At 37.8% G+C, this 15,443-nt stretch overlaps 1 protein-coding gene and 2 pseudogenes across 7 annotated transcripts in view; 2 read left to right on the top strand and 1 right to left on the bottom strand.

Annotated features, from left to right (window-relative positions):
* DOCK7 (dedicator of cytokinesis 7) overlaps positions 1-15,443 on the bottom strand; it is a 444,028-nt gene that overhangs the window by 342,451 nt on the left and 86,134 nt on the right. The window lies entirely within an intron of this gene.
* On the top strand, positions 1,468-2,540 carry LOC143674115 (nuclear distribution protein nudE homolog 1 pseudogene; annotated as a pseudogene).
* LOC143674114 (asparagine--tRNA ligase, cytoplasmic pseudogene) lies at positions 7,114-8,772 on the top strand (annotated as a pseudogene).

Genomic DNA, 15,443 nt, shown 5'->3' with positions numbered 1-15,443 from the left:
CACAAGATTAATTAGGATTAAAATGTGGCTTTTCTAGGGTACATATATCCTTTCAAACTAGCACACCTACTCTCTACCTCAGCCTGTCTAAACCACACCACTAGCAAGGGGAGGCACCACATCACTTTATACTAGTGGGAAATTGCAGGCAGACAAACACCACATGTTGGGCAGGATAGGGAGAAAAGCAGAGTCTGGAGGCTTCACAGGAAAAGTTTGACAAGCTGTTGTGTCTCACCCTCAGGGAAACTTGATACTGGCTACTCTCTCCTCCGAAGAATGAAACCATCTGGTCTGGGAAAATCTGACTGCATTCAATCATTTCTGAAGAGATCAAGAGCTGGAAAGTTCCGATCAGTTAAACAGAACTGATGCTAGAAGTCTACAATAACTTGAACTGAATACCAAAAAACAGGTAGCAAACAAAGCCATTCAACAAGAAAACCTCAGGTAAAAAGTGAAAATGACCTTCACAATAACCTAATTAAGGAAATTAAATGCCTAGGTGACAGCAAAAAATAACAAGTCATACTAGGAAAACAGAAGATATGGCCCAGTCAAAGGAACAAACCAACATTTCACTGAGATACAGGAGTTGAAACAACTAATTCAAAATGTTAGAACAGACATGCAAAATCTTATCAAAAATCAAATCAACAAGTTGAGGGAAGAGATGGCAAAAGAGATGATGGATAGAAAGAAGACACAGGGCAAAGAACTCAAATGTTTGAAAAGACAAATTGCAGAACTTATGGGAATGAAAGGCACAATAGAAAAAATGAAAAAAAAAAAAGGAGACCTACTTTGGTTGATTTGAAGAAGCAGAAGAGAGGATCAGTGAACTAGAGGACAGGGCATCTGAAATCTGACACAAAACAAAACACAGGGAAAAGAATGGAAAAATAAGAGCAGGGTCTCAGGGAATTGAATGACAACATGAAGCTCAATGTTGTTATGAGTGTCCCAGATGGAGAAGAGAAGCGAAAAGGAGTAGAAAGACTAATAGAGGAAATAATCACTGAAAATGTCCGATCTCATATAAAGGACATTAAAATTACAAATTCAAGAAGTACAGTGTACCCCAAAGAGAAAAGACTGAAATAGACCTACTCCAAGACACTTACTAATAAGACTGTCAAATGTCTAAGACAGAGAATTTTGAAAACAGCAAGAGAAAAGCAACCTATCACATACAAGGGAAGCTCAATAAGACTATGTGCTGATATCAGAAACCATGGAGCCAAGAAGGCAGTGGTATGATATATTTAAGATTCTGAAAGAGAAAAACTGCCAACCAAAACTCCTATATCCAGGAAAACTGTCCTTCAAAAACAAATGGAGCTTGTCCCCGCTTCCCGAGCCGGGGAGTTTCTCCCCTTATGATGATGACTATTGGCAGCTCCAGGCTTACCTCCTACCACCTCACCAAACCTAGACACAACATACAAGAAGAGTAGATCTTTTATAATGGAGGACTAAGGAAAGAAGACTTTCAGCTCTGAGGAGGAAGAAGCTAACTATTGGAAAGATCTGGCTATGACCTACAAGCAGAGGGCAGAGAATACACAAGAGGAACTCCGAGAATTCCAAGAGGGAAGTTGAGAATATGAGGCTGAATTGGAGACACAGTTGCAACAAATTGAAACCAGGAACAGGGACCTCCTGTCAGAAAATAACCGTCTTTGTATAGAGCTAGAAACCATCAAGGAGAAGTTTGAAATGCAGCATTCGGAGGGCTACTGGCACATCTCAGTCTTAGAGGATGACCTTGCACAGCCTAAAGCAATTAAAGACCAACTGCAGAAGTACATCTGTGAGCTGGAACAAGAAATGATGACTTGGAAAGAGAAAAGCAGGCCACAATCATGTCTCTGGAAGACTCTGAGCAGCGCTTGAATCAAGCCATTGAAAGAAATGCCTTCTTGGAGAGCGAACTTGATGAGAAGGAGAATCTCCTAGACTCTATTCAGCAACTCAAGGATGAGGCCAGAGATTTGCAGCAAGAATTGGCCATGCAGCAGAAGCAGGAGAAACCCAGGACCCCCATGCCCAGCTCGATGGAAACTGAGAGGACGGACACTGTCGTCCAGGCCACTGGCTCTCTGCCATCCACTCCCAGCGGTCACCGAGGACCCAGCTCAAGTTTAAACACACCAGCGACATTCCGACACGGTCTGGATGATTCTTCCAGTGGGACCCCTCTCACAACTGCAGCCCAAATATCTGCTCTCAACATTGTGGGAGATCTGCTGTGCAAAGTAGAGGTATTGGAGTCCAAACTTGTATCCTGTTGGAACTTTGTGCATGATCAGTCCCTAAACCGAGCAAGTGTCCCAGCCTCAGGATGGGGGACAAGAGCAGAGATGGCAGTGGCAAGCAGCCAAGCAGCACCAGTGTGCCTGTGGGTGAAAAAGGGTTGGAAAAGCGCCTGGAATTTGGGAAGATGCCTTCAAATATTTCCTCATCATCACTGCCATCAGCCCAGGGTGTAGTCAAAATATTGCTTTAGGAAAACCATGGAAGCCAGAGCCCTTGGTATTTGTTCAGGAGTTGTTCTTGTTAACTTTTCTTCCTCTATTTAAACTATTTTTGTAAGTTAGTTTGAGAAAAGTGATAGCAAGCAGTCACCGTAGTTAGCTTTGTGTTCTAAGCAAATGACTTGAGGCCATCACCACAGCCCCTGATATTTGTCCCTTGAAATGTCTGATGCTCTCCAAACCTCCCTCTCAAAAGGACAGAGACAGACTGGATCCTCTGGGAATAACTCTGAGACATTGGCTATGAGGCCAGATTTGAGTGAAACCAAGAGTCTTGGTTGGTCTTGAGAGGCATTTTTAACATCCAGAGACTCCTTAAACCTGGGAGTCTGAGACCATCACAGAGGCTCATGCCCAACCCCGCTCAGGTGGAGCTGACATCCAGGACAAAATCTCCAGTGCTTTATGGCAGAGTTAGGATAGGAGTACTTAGGTCATGTCTAGGAGTGAGGAGTAGAGGAGGCCTGTGCCTTTTTCTTAAACCAAGGTAGTGTACCTCTGAGATTTTTTAATCTGCCTCTCCTTGAGGCACTTAGAAATTTAGAGGCATGGTCAAGTTGCAGAGTGAATTTTATGTAGACTAGGGTTCCTCAAAAATTTATGTTCTCTTTAGGTAAATCCTGACCATTAGTCTCCCTGACTTGGGAAAGGCTGAAGGTCACCGGGGCAGAGTGGCTTCAGTAATGAGCTCATCAGAACAGGACTTCCCTATTCACAGCATAATGAACTAATTGGGGTAACCTTCAGATAGGATCACAGCATGAGGACTGTCATTGGAAGCTTCCTTTTCAAACAAGGAAATGAATACAGGATTGCCAACACTCAAAGGTGTATTGCGTCATCACTGTTGGTTTATGAACTGACACTTCCAGATGCAAGTAAAAAGCACTCACTAATTTCAGGAGCACGTGCACAGCTCACTTACCTTCCTTTTATTACTAAGTTATTTTCCCAAAGAACCACAAAAATACATTTGAGTTAAGAATCTAGCTTTTTCATACGTATCTATTTCTGATAGGTTATTTCTATTACATTGAAACAAGCTCATTTTGCTTAAACTGTAACTTTTGCACCATTTGTTCCAATTTTGGGGTACAAAAAGTTCCTGTCACTTTTTTAGAAAAGGGGGATTGCCATTGCAGGCCAATGTTGACAGCCAGTTTACTTTAACATTTGAAAATGGCAAAAATGAAAAATTTTATGTTGGAATAAGTTGCCAGAATAAAAATTTTTAAAAATAAGATAAAAAGATATGAAACCATAATCAAAAACATCTAAATAAGAGATAATAAATATAAGAAAGTGCAATAGTAAAAAAAAAAAAAAAAAGAATCTAGCTTTTTAAGTGCTACTGAAATTCAGCAGAAAAATCACAGTGCCAGGTTTGTTCTCCTAAGAAAACTTCTTAACCTGTATCACTAAATGATAACCTTTTATTTTTATAAAAGAACAATAAAATCAAGAGACATCAATGTCCAAAAAAAAAAAGGAACAACTGTCCCCTACCCCTGCATTGACACACAGTACTACACAGAGTGAGAGTGACAGTATATCTTACATCAGTGCTGTGGGAAATATAAACGCTAGTGGGACAATACTGCCACCCCAGCAGGTAGGCTTAAGTCCGTGTGGTTCCTGTGGGTGAAGGTGCAGCTGTGGGACTAATGGATACCTTCAGCTAAACAGTTAATATTACCCGAATCCAATGCCTGGACTAGTGTACCAAGTCCCGTCATTCTTTAATCTGCCATCAATGTGCAATAGCAGCTATCTCAACCAAGCACATCAGAGCAATTGAAACAAACTTTTTTCTGCCTCAGACTCCTCATGCAAATGGACTGATGAACAATCTTCACAATAACCTTATTAAGGAAATCAAATGCCTAGATAACAGAAAAAAATAACAAGTCATATTAGGAAAACAGGAGATATGGCCCAGTCAAAGGAACAAACCAACATTTCAAATGAGATACGGGAGTTGAAACAACTAATTCAAGAATTTAGAACAGACATGCAAAATCTCTTCAAAAATCAAATCAATGAGTTGAGGGAGGATATAAAGAAGGCAAGGGATGAACAAAAAGAAATCAAAAGTCTGAAAAAACAAATAACAGAACTTATGGGAATGAAAGGCACAGTAAAAGAATCTTGATTATAATGTGAAAGACTGAATTCTGAGTGGGTTGAAATGGTATTAATCATGGCAGTGTCCTGTCACTAAGTTTAATGCTGTTGTTAAAGAAAAAAAGGTTTTATAAAGCCAATCTATGTACTAAATTGCTTCCAGGTGATTTCTGATTTCCTAAAGTGCACTGAGCTTATATGGAAGGTTGAGTATATTTTTTGGTAACTACAGCAGTGAACAACTACCCCTGTATAGTCGTAGATTTAAGGGGTTCAGGCGAGGGGTGGGGGTACCTTTGCTTTCCCATTCCTCAGTACAGAGCAGAAATTATAGGTTTTTGTTTGGTGGAGTAGTGCTGGCATGCAGCATAAGAACTTAACTATTTGGTCTTCGGTCAGAAGCCTGACAGATTGTTAGACAAAAGGAGAAAAGTTTGAAGAAAAAAGAAACTTAATTTAATGCTTCATAGGTAGCATTTATATTTATAGCACCAATGCAGATCTTGAGACTTTCTTTTAGAGATGGAAGGTATGGAGAAGGGAAAAGCGAGGTGGGTGTGAAGGGTTAGATGAAAGGTTTAATTTAAAATGGAAAAAAGTTTGAATAAAGGAAATTATTTTGATTAAATATATTTATTTGATCTGAGTATTTTTGGACTGCATTATTAAATTAATTGATAAGCTGTAGTTGAGTTGTTCAACTGAGAGTTTTGATAAGCCAATGTATGGATGCACTGTGAATCACTTGTCAGTTGTACTTTATGGAGCTTATGATTTAAAATATTGTACTGTACATAGGAGGTACATTACCATCTCCTTATCTGTTTACCATATACTTTGATATCTGAAATGTTATGTACTGGAAAGGCCACTTACATTTGTAGAACAGATTGGATTTTATGCAACCTTTTTTCCTTGATTAACAGGAATTTAAAAAATGAAAAAAAAAACCAAAAATGAGTGGGAGATTAAAATATTTTCAGACAAACAGTCACTGAGATAATCTGTGATAGAGCGGTTCTACAAGAATACTAAAGGGAGCACTACAGGCAGATAGGAAAATACAGGAGAGGTCTGGAGAAGGGTGTAGAAATGAAGATTATCAATAAAGGTAAAAAGAGAAAAAAAATGATATATAAAATCCAAAACACAAAATGGTATTAGAAAATACTGTCTTTATAGTAATAACATTAAATGTTAATGGATTAAACTCCCTAATCAAAAGACATAAACTCGCAAAATGGATTAAAAATCAGGATTCATCTATAATCTGTCTACAGGAGACTCACTTTAGAACCAAGGACAACTGAAAACATTGAAAATGAACAGTTGGTAAAAGATATTTCACACAAACAACAACCAGAAAACAACAGGGGCCATGTATTAGTCTGTTAAGCTGCTGAAATCCAAAGTACCAGAAATGAAATCACTTTTAAAAAGGGAATTTAATAAGTTACAAGTTTACAGTTCTAAGGCCATAAATACGTCCTAACTAAGGTATCCAGAGAAAGATACCTTGGTTCAAGGAATGATGATCTGGGAAGGCACATGGCTTGCATCTGCTGGTCCTTTTCCCTGGTTCCATTGCTTCTAGCTTCTGATGCCAGTGATTTCTTCTCTAAACATCTGTGAGCATTCACTTAGCTGTTCTGGGACAAAACTCTGGGTTTCGTCTCTTAGCTTAGCATCTGCTGAGGCCAGAGATTTCATCTCTTCAGGTTCTGGCTATTTCTGAGAGTACCTGCTTACCAGCTGGGTTATTTCTGTCTCAATTCCCAAATGTCTACATCAGCTCTGCCTGTCAGCTCTAAAGCATCTCCAAGCATCTCAATCTGCTCAGTCTTTTCTAAGGTTTCTCCAAATTGCTTCCTCCTTTTAAAGACTGTAGTAAATTAATCAAGATCCACCTTGAATGGGTGGAGTCACATCTCCATCAAATCAGAAAGTCACACCCACAACTGGGAATGTCACATTTCCATGGAGATACTCTAGTCAATAGTTTCCACCAATACCGAAGTAGGATTTTTAAAATGGCTGCCTCCAGAAGACAGCATAAGGATTAAAAAACATGGGTTATCTGGGTTATATAACTGATTCAACCTGGCACAGGTATCTAGGAATCTAGGGCTATGCAAAGGATTCTTAGACTTGACACCAAACACACAATCCATTAAATGCAAAACTGACCCATGACCCAGCAATTCTACTCCTAGGCATTTACTACTGAAATAGAGACACATAGCCACAAAAAGACATGTAAGAATGTTCACAGAAGCATTACTTCATTATAGCCAAAACTGGAAGCAGAACAAGTGTCCACTGAAAGCAGAATGGATGAATAAACTATGGTATGTTCATATAATGGATTATTCAGCAATAAAAAGGAACAAATTGGAGGAAGCTGCAGGTGCATGCTGGGGTGACAGGGCGGCAGCAGTGTTAATTGAAGACGATGCCCTTGGAGGTGACCAGGGCCACCATGGGGATGGTACTAGGAGAATTGTATGCCTTGGATCAAGAAGGAAGTGATGCTACCGGTGATGGTATGAAGGAGAAACCTTTTAAAATGGGTCAGAAGACTCTGATGATAGTAGGAAAAGAACTATTTCCTACAATTTATGTATATTCACAAAAAGAAAAAGAGATGTGCTGTTTCCAAACCACAAATGAAGAACTTAAGAAAAATGTGCCATAGCAAACAAACGAAGAATGAATCCCATGAAAAGAAAGAGGCAAAACACAATTTGCGAAGAGAAAAGAATCTGGAAGAAAACAGATTACCAATGAAAATGATCCAAAGTCTTCCAGAACCAAAATGTGTGAATATTCATGTGTTAGAAACTCACAGAGGTCAAAAAGTAAAGCTGTTTGGCTGGGTTCACAGGCTGCATAGGCAAGGAAAGAATCTAATGTTTTTAGTGTTACGGGATGTTAAGGATTATCAGCAGTATATCTTGTCAAATGATCTATTTCGGTGTTACAACAGGGTGGTCCTGTCCTCCAAGAACAGTGAGACTGTGTATGGAACTCTAAATCTCATGCCAAAGGGCTAACAGGCTCCAGGAGGCCATGAGTTGAATTCTGACCTTTGAAACTAATCGGCTTGACCCCTGCTGGAGGAGTTGATAACCTGATCAATGAAGAGTTTGATGTTGATGTCTAGCTTAACAAGAGACACAAGATGATCTGAGGGGAAAAAAAATGTTCAAAATCTAAAAAACCTGGTTCTTGATCACCAGATGCTTTAGAGACCACTTCTTTGATATGGAATACTATGAAATCACTCCTCTGAAATTAGTACAAACACAAGTGGAAGGTGGTGCTACACTCTTTTACGCTTGACTGTTTTGGGGAGGAGGAATTTTTTAGTCAGTCCTCTCAGTTGTACCTGGAGACCTGCATCCCGGCCCTGGGTGAAATGCTCTACATTGTCCATTCCTACAGGGCACAACAATCCAAGACATGCAGGCACCTGGCAGAATATACTCATGTTGAAGCAGAGTACCTTTTCCTGACCCTTGAGGAGCTTCTGAACCAACTGGAAGACTTGATTTGTGACTTGGTAGATAGAGTCTTGAAATCACCAGCAGCAAGCATAGCATAAGAGTTTAACCCAGACTTCATGCCCTCCAAACGGCCTTTCAAACAGATGAAGTATTCAAATGCCATTGTACAGATAAAAGAACGCAATATAAAGAAATAAGATGGAATTTTCTATGAATTTGGAGAAGATATCCCAGAGGCTCCTGAGAGACTGACAGGCACGATTAATGAGCCAATCCTGCTGTGTCAGCTTCCTGTAGAGAACAAATCTTCTATATGCAGCAATGTCTTGAGGATTCCCGCCTCACTGAGTCTGTCAACATATTTATGCCTAATGTTGCTGAGACTGTGGGAGGCTCGATGCATATCCAGGATAGTGAAGAATGCTGGCAGGCTATAAAAAGGAAGGCATTGATACCATACTCTATTACCTATACACAGATCAGAAAAGATATCCTCCCGGAGGATATGGATTGGGCTTTGAACTATTTTAACCTGGATTCGGAATAAGTATCACATCTGAGATGTATGCTTATACCCTCAATTCGCCCAGCACTGCAAGCCATAACCAATTTCTTCTGAAGCATTAGAAAAGGACAAGGTTCATGAGAGAAACAGACTGTCTCTTAAAAAACAAAGTCAAAATCTTCCTTTTTTGTTCCATTAGGGTATAACTTTCTGTTTCCTTTCTGTTTTCTATGCCTAATTCCATAAAAAGTAGCCCAAATTACTTGAACATCAAGTAATATTGATGTTGTCATTTTAAGAAAACAAAATCCATTATAGAGTTTTGGGAAAATATGTAGCATATAACCCTGCAGATATAGATTCATTTTAGCACTTTGGTATCCAAATACAGTGTTTTTAATTAAACAATGTTTAATGATGTTCTAAGACACCCCGGTAACTTAATCTTTCTGTCCTTGTAAGTGTAACTGGAATTTAATTTATATAACTTTATTCTATCAACAAGTTAAAAACCCTGAGGAAATATTAATATGGGTATGAAAATCTGCTAATTTTAGAATTGTATAAAATTCGACAGTAGAACATGGGATCAAATTAACTATCTTTTTAATCCATTATTAATCTTTTCTAAACCTGTATACCTGCTTATAATTCTGAGGCATGTGAATGATAAAGAATCTGTAAAAATGGAATTGTCTTAAGGAATTTAAAGCAAGAGATGATTCTATTTTAGTAGTTAAATGATTCACATTTATCCCAGCATTAATTTATGCTAAAGAGGGGGACTGATCTTCCTAGGTAATTAAAAATGACTGAGTTCTAAAATAATCTATAGCTAGAATCTTAGTAATAACTGTAAGTGGCTGTTTGAGTTATCCCCACCGTGTACTCTGATCTAATCTGTTACATTAACTCCCGGCAGGTTTCCCAAACGATTTCTTTTCAGATTTAGTTAATTCTTCCCCAAAAATGTATGTCACATATTCTTAATAGGCTGTATTTCCAGTAATAAATATACGGACACAAATTTAAAAATTTTAAAAAGGAACAAATCATGCATTCACACAAATGGATGAATCTCATAAAACATGATGAGCAAAAACAGCCAGTACCAGAGGGGTATAGATTATATGATTCCATTTATATGCAGTCTAAACTAAAATGAAAATATATCAGAATAGTGACTGTCTCAGGAAGGGTAGGGGCAGGAATTGATGGGGAAGGGACATGAGAGAATTCTCTGGGGGTGATGCCAAAACTCATTCGGTAGAGGGTGCAAGGGTAGTTCAGTGATAGAATTCTTATACATGCAGGAGACCCGGGTTCGATTCCCAGCCCATGCACTGACCAAAACAAACAAACAAACAAACAAACAAAACAATAGGAAAAATAAAATTCAACAAATGGTTCAGTAATAATGGAATAGGTAGATGGAAAAAAGAATGAAATGTGACCCCCACCCTACAGCATACAAAAAAAAAAAATCCATTGGGTAGTATATTTGAGATTTGATTTCTGTGCTTCACTGTATATATATTTTATGTTAAAAAAAAAAAAAAGCAACTATTGTATAAGATTCCACAAGGGTTCCATGCACTACAGTAACTTTCCAGAAACCTACAACCTCCACATGGGTCGCTGGTCCAGATAAGTCCTAAAACCTAGAGGGCCCAGCCTCTCCAGAACATCAGATAGTTCCATCTCCCTACCCCACGTAAGTGAAAAACATTTACAATATGTAAAATTTAGAATGGCCATAGCCCAAACACCCATAAAGAGAGGAATGGAAAGATCAAAGGTGATGGTGGAGTTATACAGTAAAGACAGAACTTAACAAATGAATACGAATGCTGAATCATTAAATTGATACCTCTTTTAGTTTTCAGTATCGTAGAGCAGCTACAAGGAAAAATCTAAAATTGTGGAATTGTAACCCATGTCAAACTCTGAAATATGTTCTACAACTAATTGTGGTGCTGTGCTTTAAAATTTATTGTTTTGTATATATGTTATTTTTCACAAAAAAAGAATGAAAAAAAGTCAATTGTGATAACAAAAAATATTTAAGTCTTCTAGCCTCCTATGTTCTGGAGAAGCTAGAAGGAAAAATCTGAGAGGATCATATGGTAGCCCATGACAAACTCTGGGATCTGCCCTGTAACTACTTGAACAGCGCTTTGAAAACTGTTGCTTTTTTATTTCTTTGCTTGTATATGTGTTATACTACACAATAAAAAAGTTTTTAAAAAAGCAAATACTGAATTAATAATATATATGCTGAAGCATTTAGAGATGAAATATACTGATGTGTGCAACTTACTTTAAAATGCACAAAAAAGCTGATCAATAGATGAATGGAAAGAGAGCTATGTAATAATATCTAGAGAGCAAAATGTTAATTACAAATCTTAGTAGTAGATATAAAGGGTTCTCTATACAGTTATTTCAGTATTTCTGAAAGTTTTCTGTATGCTTCAAATTCTTCATAATAAAACGTTAGGAAATAAAAAGTCAGTGGAAAACAGAGGCCATCTGTAAAACACAGGATTGAAGTCACAAAACCTCCTCAACCAGGGTAGGCCCTACAAGCCGGACTATGGCTACATAGCCTTCAGGTGAGAAACTAGAAAACCTACTCTGGTCCATAACCTTATCCCACACCCTTACCAAGAACTTATTGCTACTAGTTCAGGAGAATCTATCTCATTTTAATACAAATAAGCAAAAAGAAATTGGATCTGTCTTCACACATTAATGCTGTTAAAAAAAGTAAAGCACGTAATATACTGATTCAGCACTCACTCATTTGTTAAACCAGACCTTCTCTGTATAACTTCACCATCAAGAGTATGTGGATATTTCTTTTAGTCACCAGTACCTTAAAGCAGCTAGAAATAAAAACCTAAAATTGTGGAACTGGAATTCATAACAAACTCTGAAATCTATTTTACAAGTAATTGTTGCAATGTAGTGAAATTTATTGCTTTTTTGTATATATGTTATTTTTCACAGAAAAGAAAAAAAGGAAGTGCATAATAGAGAAGAAAGGATTTAATAAATGAACATGACTACTAAATCAATATATTGATATTTCTTTTGGTTTCCAGTACCTTAGAGAAGCTAGAAGAAAAAATGAAAAACTGTGGAACTGTAAGCCATACAAAACTTTAAAATCTGTTGGATAACTACTTATTAAAATGTATTTGGCTTTTTGGTATATATGTTATTTCTCACAACAAAAAAATGTTAAGAAAAAAAAAACGGAAAGCAAGCAGTAAATTTTCCCAGAGACAATGAAAATTCACCCAAAAAAGAAAAAAAATGTGCACAGAATAGATGAGAGCCCTAAGTCAACATTCAAAAAAGTAAATATATTGATGAATAAATTATATCTATGAAAGAAATTTATAAACCAGAAATACTAGAACTCAGAGAAAAACAGCCTGACCATGTGATGATTTGAAACATATTCAAATAAAATTATTGAACTTTAAAGATAAGGAAAAAATTTGGTGAACATCTTAGCAAAAACATGAAATCTATTCCAGTTTCATGAGCTGCTCTAATTATATAACTTACAGAAAATTTTTTTCTTGATTCAGGATCCAATCTAGTACATTTAGCTGTCATGTCTCTTTGGTCTTGAAACTGGAAGTGTTTCTCAGTCTTTCTTTACTGTTCCTTACAATGACCTTTCTGTTTAATATTTTTATTGATAAAATAACATACAAACACAAACATTCTGAACATACAAACATCCCATACATGGTATACAATCAATGGCTCGCAATAGCATCACATAATTGTGTATCCATCACCATGATCACTTCCTAGAAAATTTACATGACTCCAGAAAAAGAAATAAAAAGAAAGAAGAGGGCAGTGTGAGGGTGGCACAGTGGCAGAGTTCTCAACTGCCATGCCGGAGACCCGGGTTTGATTTCCAACGCCTGCTCATGCAAAAAAAAAAAAAAAAAGGAAAGAAAGAAGAAAAACCTCATATATACCATACCCCTTACACCTCCCTCTCGCTGGCCCTTAGTTTGTCTATTACCTAATTTATTTTAACCTTTGTTCCCCTGTTACTATTTTTTATTTTTTTGAATGCTGCATGGTGGGATCACATTTCATTATTTTTCCATGTGAATATCCCATTATTGCAGCATTCATTTTGTTGAGTTTTTTGTTTTTTACTTTTTTGGGGGGGGGTGTGGGAATGCATGGACTGGGAATCAAACCCACATCTCCCTTATGGCAGGCGAGAATTCTACCACTGAATTACCCTGCACCACTCTTTATTTTTTTTAACTTTTTTTTTTTTTTTTTTTTGACATTGGCAGGCTCCAGGATCAAACCCAGGTCTCTGGCATGGCAAGCAAGAATTCTGCCATTGAGCCACCATTGCACTGCCTTATTATCCATATTTTTTACTCATCTATCCATACCCTAGATAAAGGGACCATCAGACACAAGGTTTTCACACTGTGACAATCACACTGTCACACTGCAAAAGCTATTTCATTATAAAATCATCTTCAAGAAACAAGGCTACTAGAAAACAGCTCTACAGTTTCAGATACTTTTCTCTCTGCTACTCATATACACCAAAAACTGAAAAGGGATATCTATATATTGCACAAGAATGATCTCCAAGATAACCTCTCAACTCTGATTGAAATCTCTCAGCCACTGACAGTTTATTTTGTCTCATTTCTCTCTTCCACCTTTTGGTCAAGAAGGTTTTCTCAATCCCTTGACACGGGGTCCTAGTTCATCCCAGGATTTCTGTCCCATGTTGCCAGGAAGATTTACACCCCTGGGAGTCATGTCCCACATGGGGGGTGGGGGGCAGTGGGTTCACTTGCCGTGTTGGCTTAGAAAGAGAAGCCACATCTGAACAACAAAAGATGTTCTCAGGGGCTGACTCTTAGGCATAACTGTAAGTAAGCTTAGTTTTTCCTTTGCATAAACAAGTTTCATAGGGATGAACTACAATGACATTTTTTGGAGTCAAAACCAGTTATATTGTAATATATTCCTCAACTTGAGTTTCCCTCATATTATTTTTTTAATATATTATTGAAAAATCTTCACACACATGTAGTTCATACAGGGTATACAATCGATGGCTCACAATATAACCACATACTTGTGTACTCATCACCAAGATCGTTTTCAGAAAATTTCATCATCTCAGAAAAAGAAAGAAAAAAAGAAAAATACTTATACACCCCACACTCCTTAACCTCCCTCCCACTGACCACTACTATTCCAATCTACCCAATTTATTTTAACCCTTAGTGCCCATATTATTTATTTTATACCCACCTTTTTTGCTCATCTGTCCATACTCTGGATAAAAGGATCATCAAATACAAGGTTTTCACAATTACAAAGTCACATTGTAAAAGCTATATCTTTATACAAATGTCTTAAAGAATCAAGGCTACTGGAACACAGCTAAACAGGTTCAGGTACTGCCCTCCAGCAACTCCAAAACACCATAAACTAAAAAGGGATATTTATAAATGCATACAAATAACCTCCAGGATAACCTTTCAAATCTGTTTGAAATCTCTCAGCCACTCATTTCTTTCTTCCCTCTTTTGGTTAAGAAAGCTTTCTCGATGCCATGATGCCAGGTCTTGGCTCACACCAGGAATTGTATCCCATGTTGCCAGGGAGATTTATATACTTGGGAGTCATATTCTATGTGTGGGTGGGGGAGGGCAGTGAGTTTACCTGCAAAGTAGGCTTAGAGAGAAAGACACAACTGAGCAACAAAAGAGGTTCTCTGGGGTGACTCTCAGGCATTATTTTAATTATGCCTAGCCTAGCCTTTGCAGGAATAAGTTTCATAGGGTGAAACCCCAAGATTGAAGGCTCAGCCTACTGATTTGTTTGTTACCACTGCTTGCAAGAATATCAGGAATTCTCCAAATGGGGAAGTTGCATATTTCCTCCTATCTCTCCAGTCCACAAAGGGGACTTTGCAAATACTTCCTTAGTCACTGCCCAAATTACTCTGGGATACATTCATTCTGGCACGATACTAACCAGGACAAACCAAAGGGTAATTCAAGATGCCACATACTTATCGCGTTCAAGTAAACAGTACAAGTTAAATTAGATCATGTGCAACCCAAAATAAAAATTTATACCAACTAAACATCTCTCCCTTTGGTCTTACACAGAAGGTGCGCTTTTGAAAAATGGATGATATCATTCTTTACCCTGCATTCTGATCTACCCCGGTCCTATCCAGATCAGCTTCATTCATATCTCTAGTAAAAGTCTGATCCCTTTTTCAACTTTTTAAACAGTTCCTAGATGGGATGCTGCTAATTTTTATATCTTCAGAGCTTTAACTCTGAATCTCAGGTGTCACATGAATACCTAAAGTTTCTAGGAAGAACTAGGTTATATACAAACAGCTCAGTATCTCAGAATTTAGAAATAAATATTACAACTCCTGAATATATGACTGCTGTAAGATTAGAACCTAAGACCTTTTGCAATAGCCCCCAACCTGATAACCTATGCTCTTGAATTCAGTTCACCAAGTTTTCATATTATACTGTCCTGGTTAGGTTCATGCGTCAACTTGGCCAGGTGGTGGTGTTCGTTTGTCTGGTTGGGCAAGTGCTGGCCTGCCTGCTGCTATGAGGACATTTCACAGAATTAAATCATGATCATGTTGGCTGTATCCACAGCTGATTCCATTTGTAATCAGCAAAGGGGAGGTGTCTTCTGCAATGAGCAACCTTAATC

Source organism: Tamandua tetradactyla, chromosome 2 (genome assembly GCF_023851605.1).
Source record: "Tamandua tetradactyla isolate mTamTet1 chromosome 2, mTamTet1.pri, whole genome shotgun sequence".
Lineage (NCBI taxonomy): Eukaryota > Metazoa > Chordata > Mammalia > Pilosa > Myrmecophagidae > Tamandua > Tamandua tetradactyla.
The sequence above is the reverse complement of the archived record's forward strand: the minus strand, read 5'-3'. Positions and strand labels throughout refer to the sequence as shown.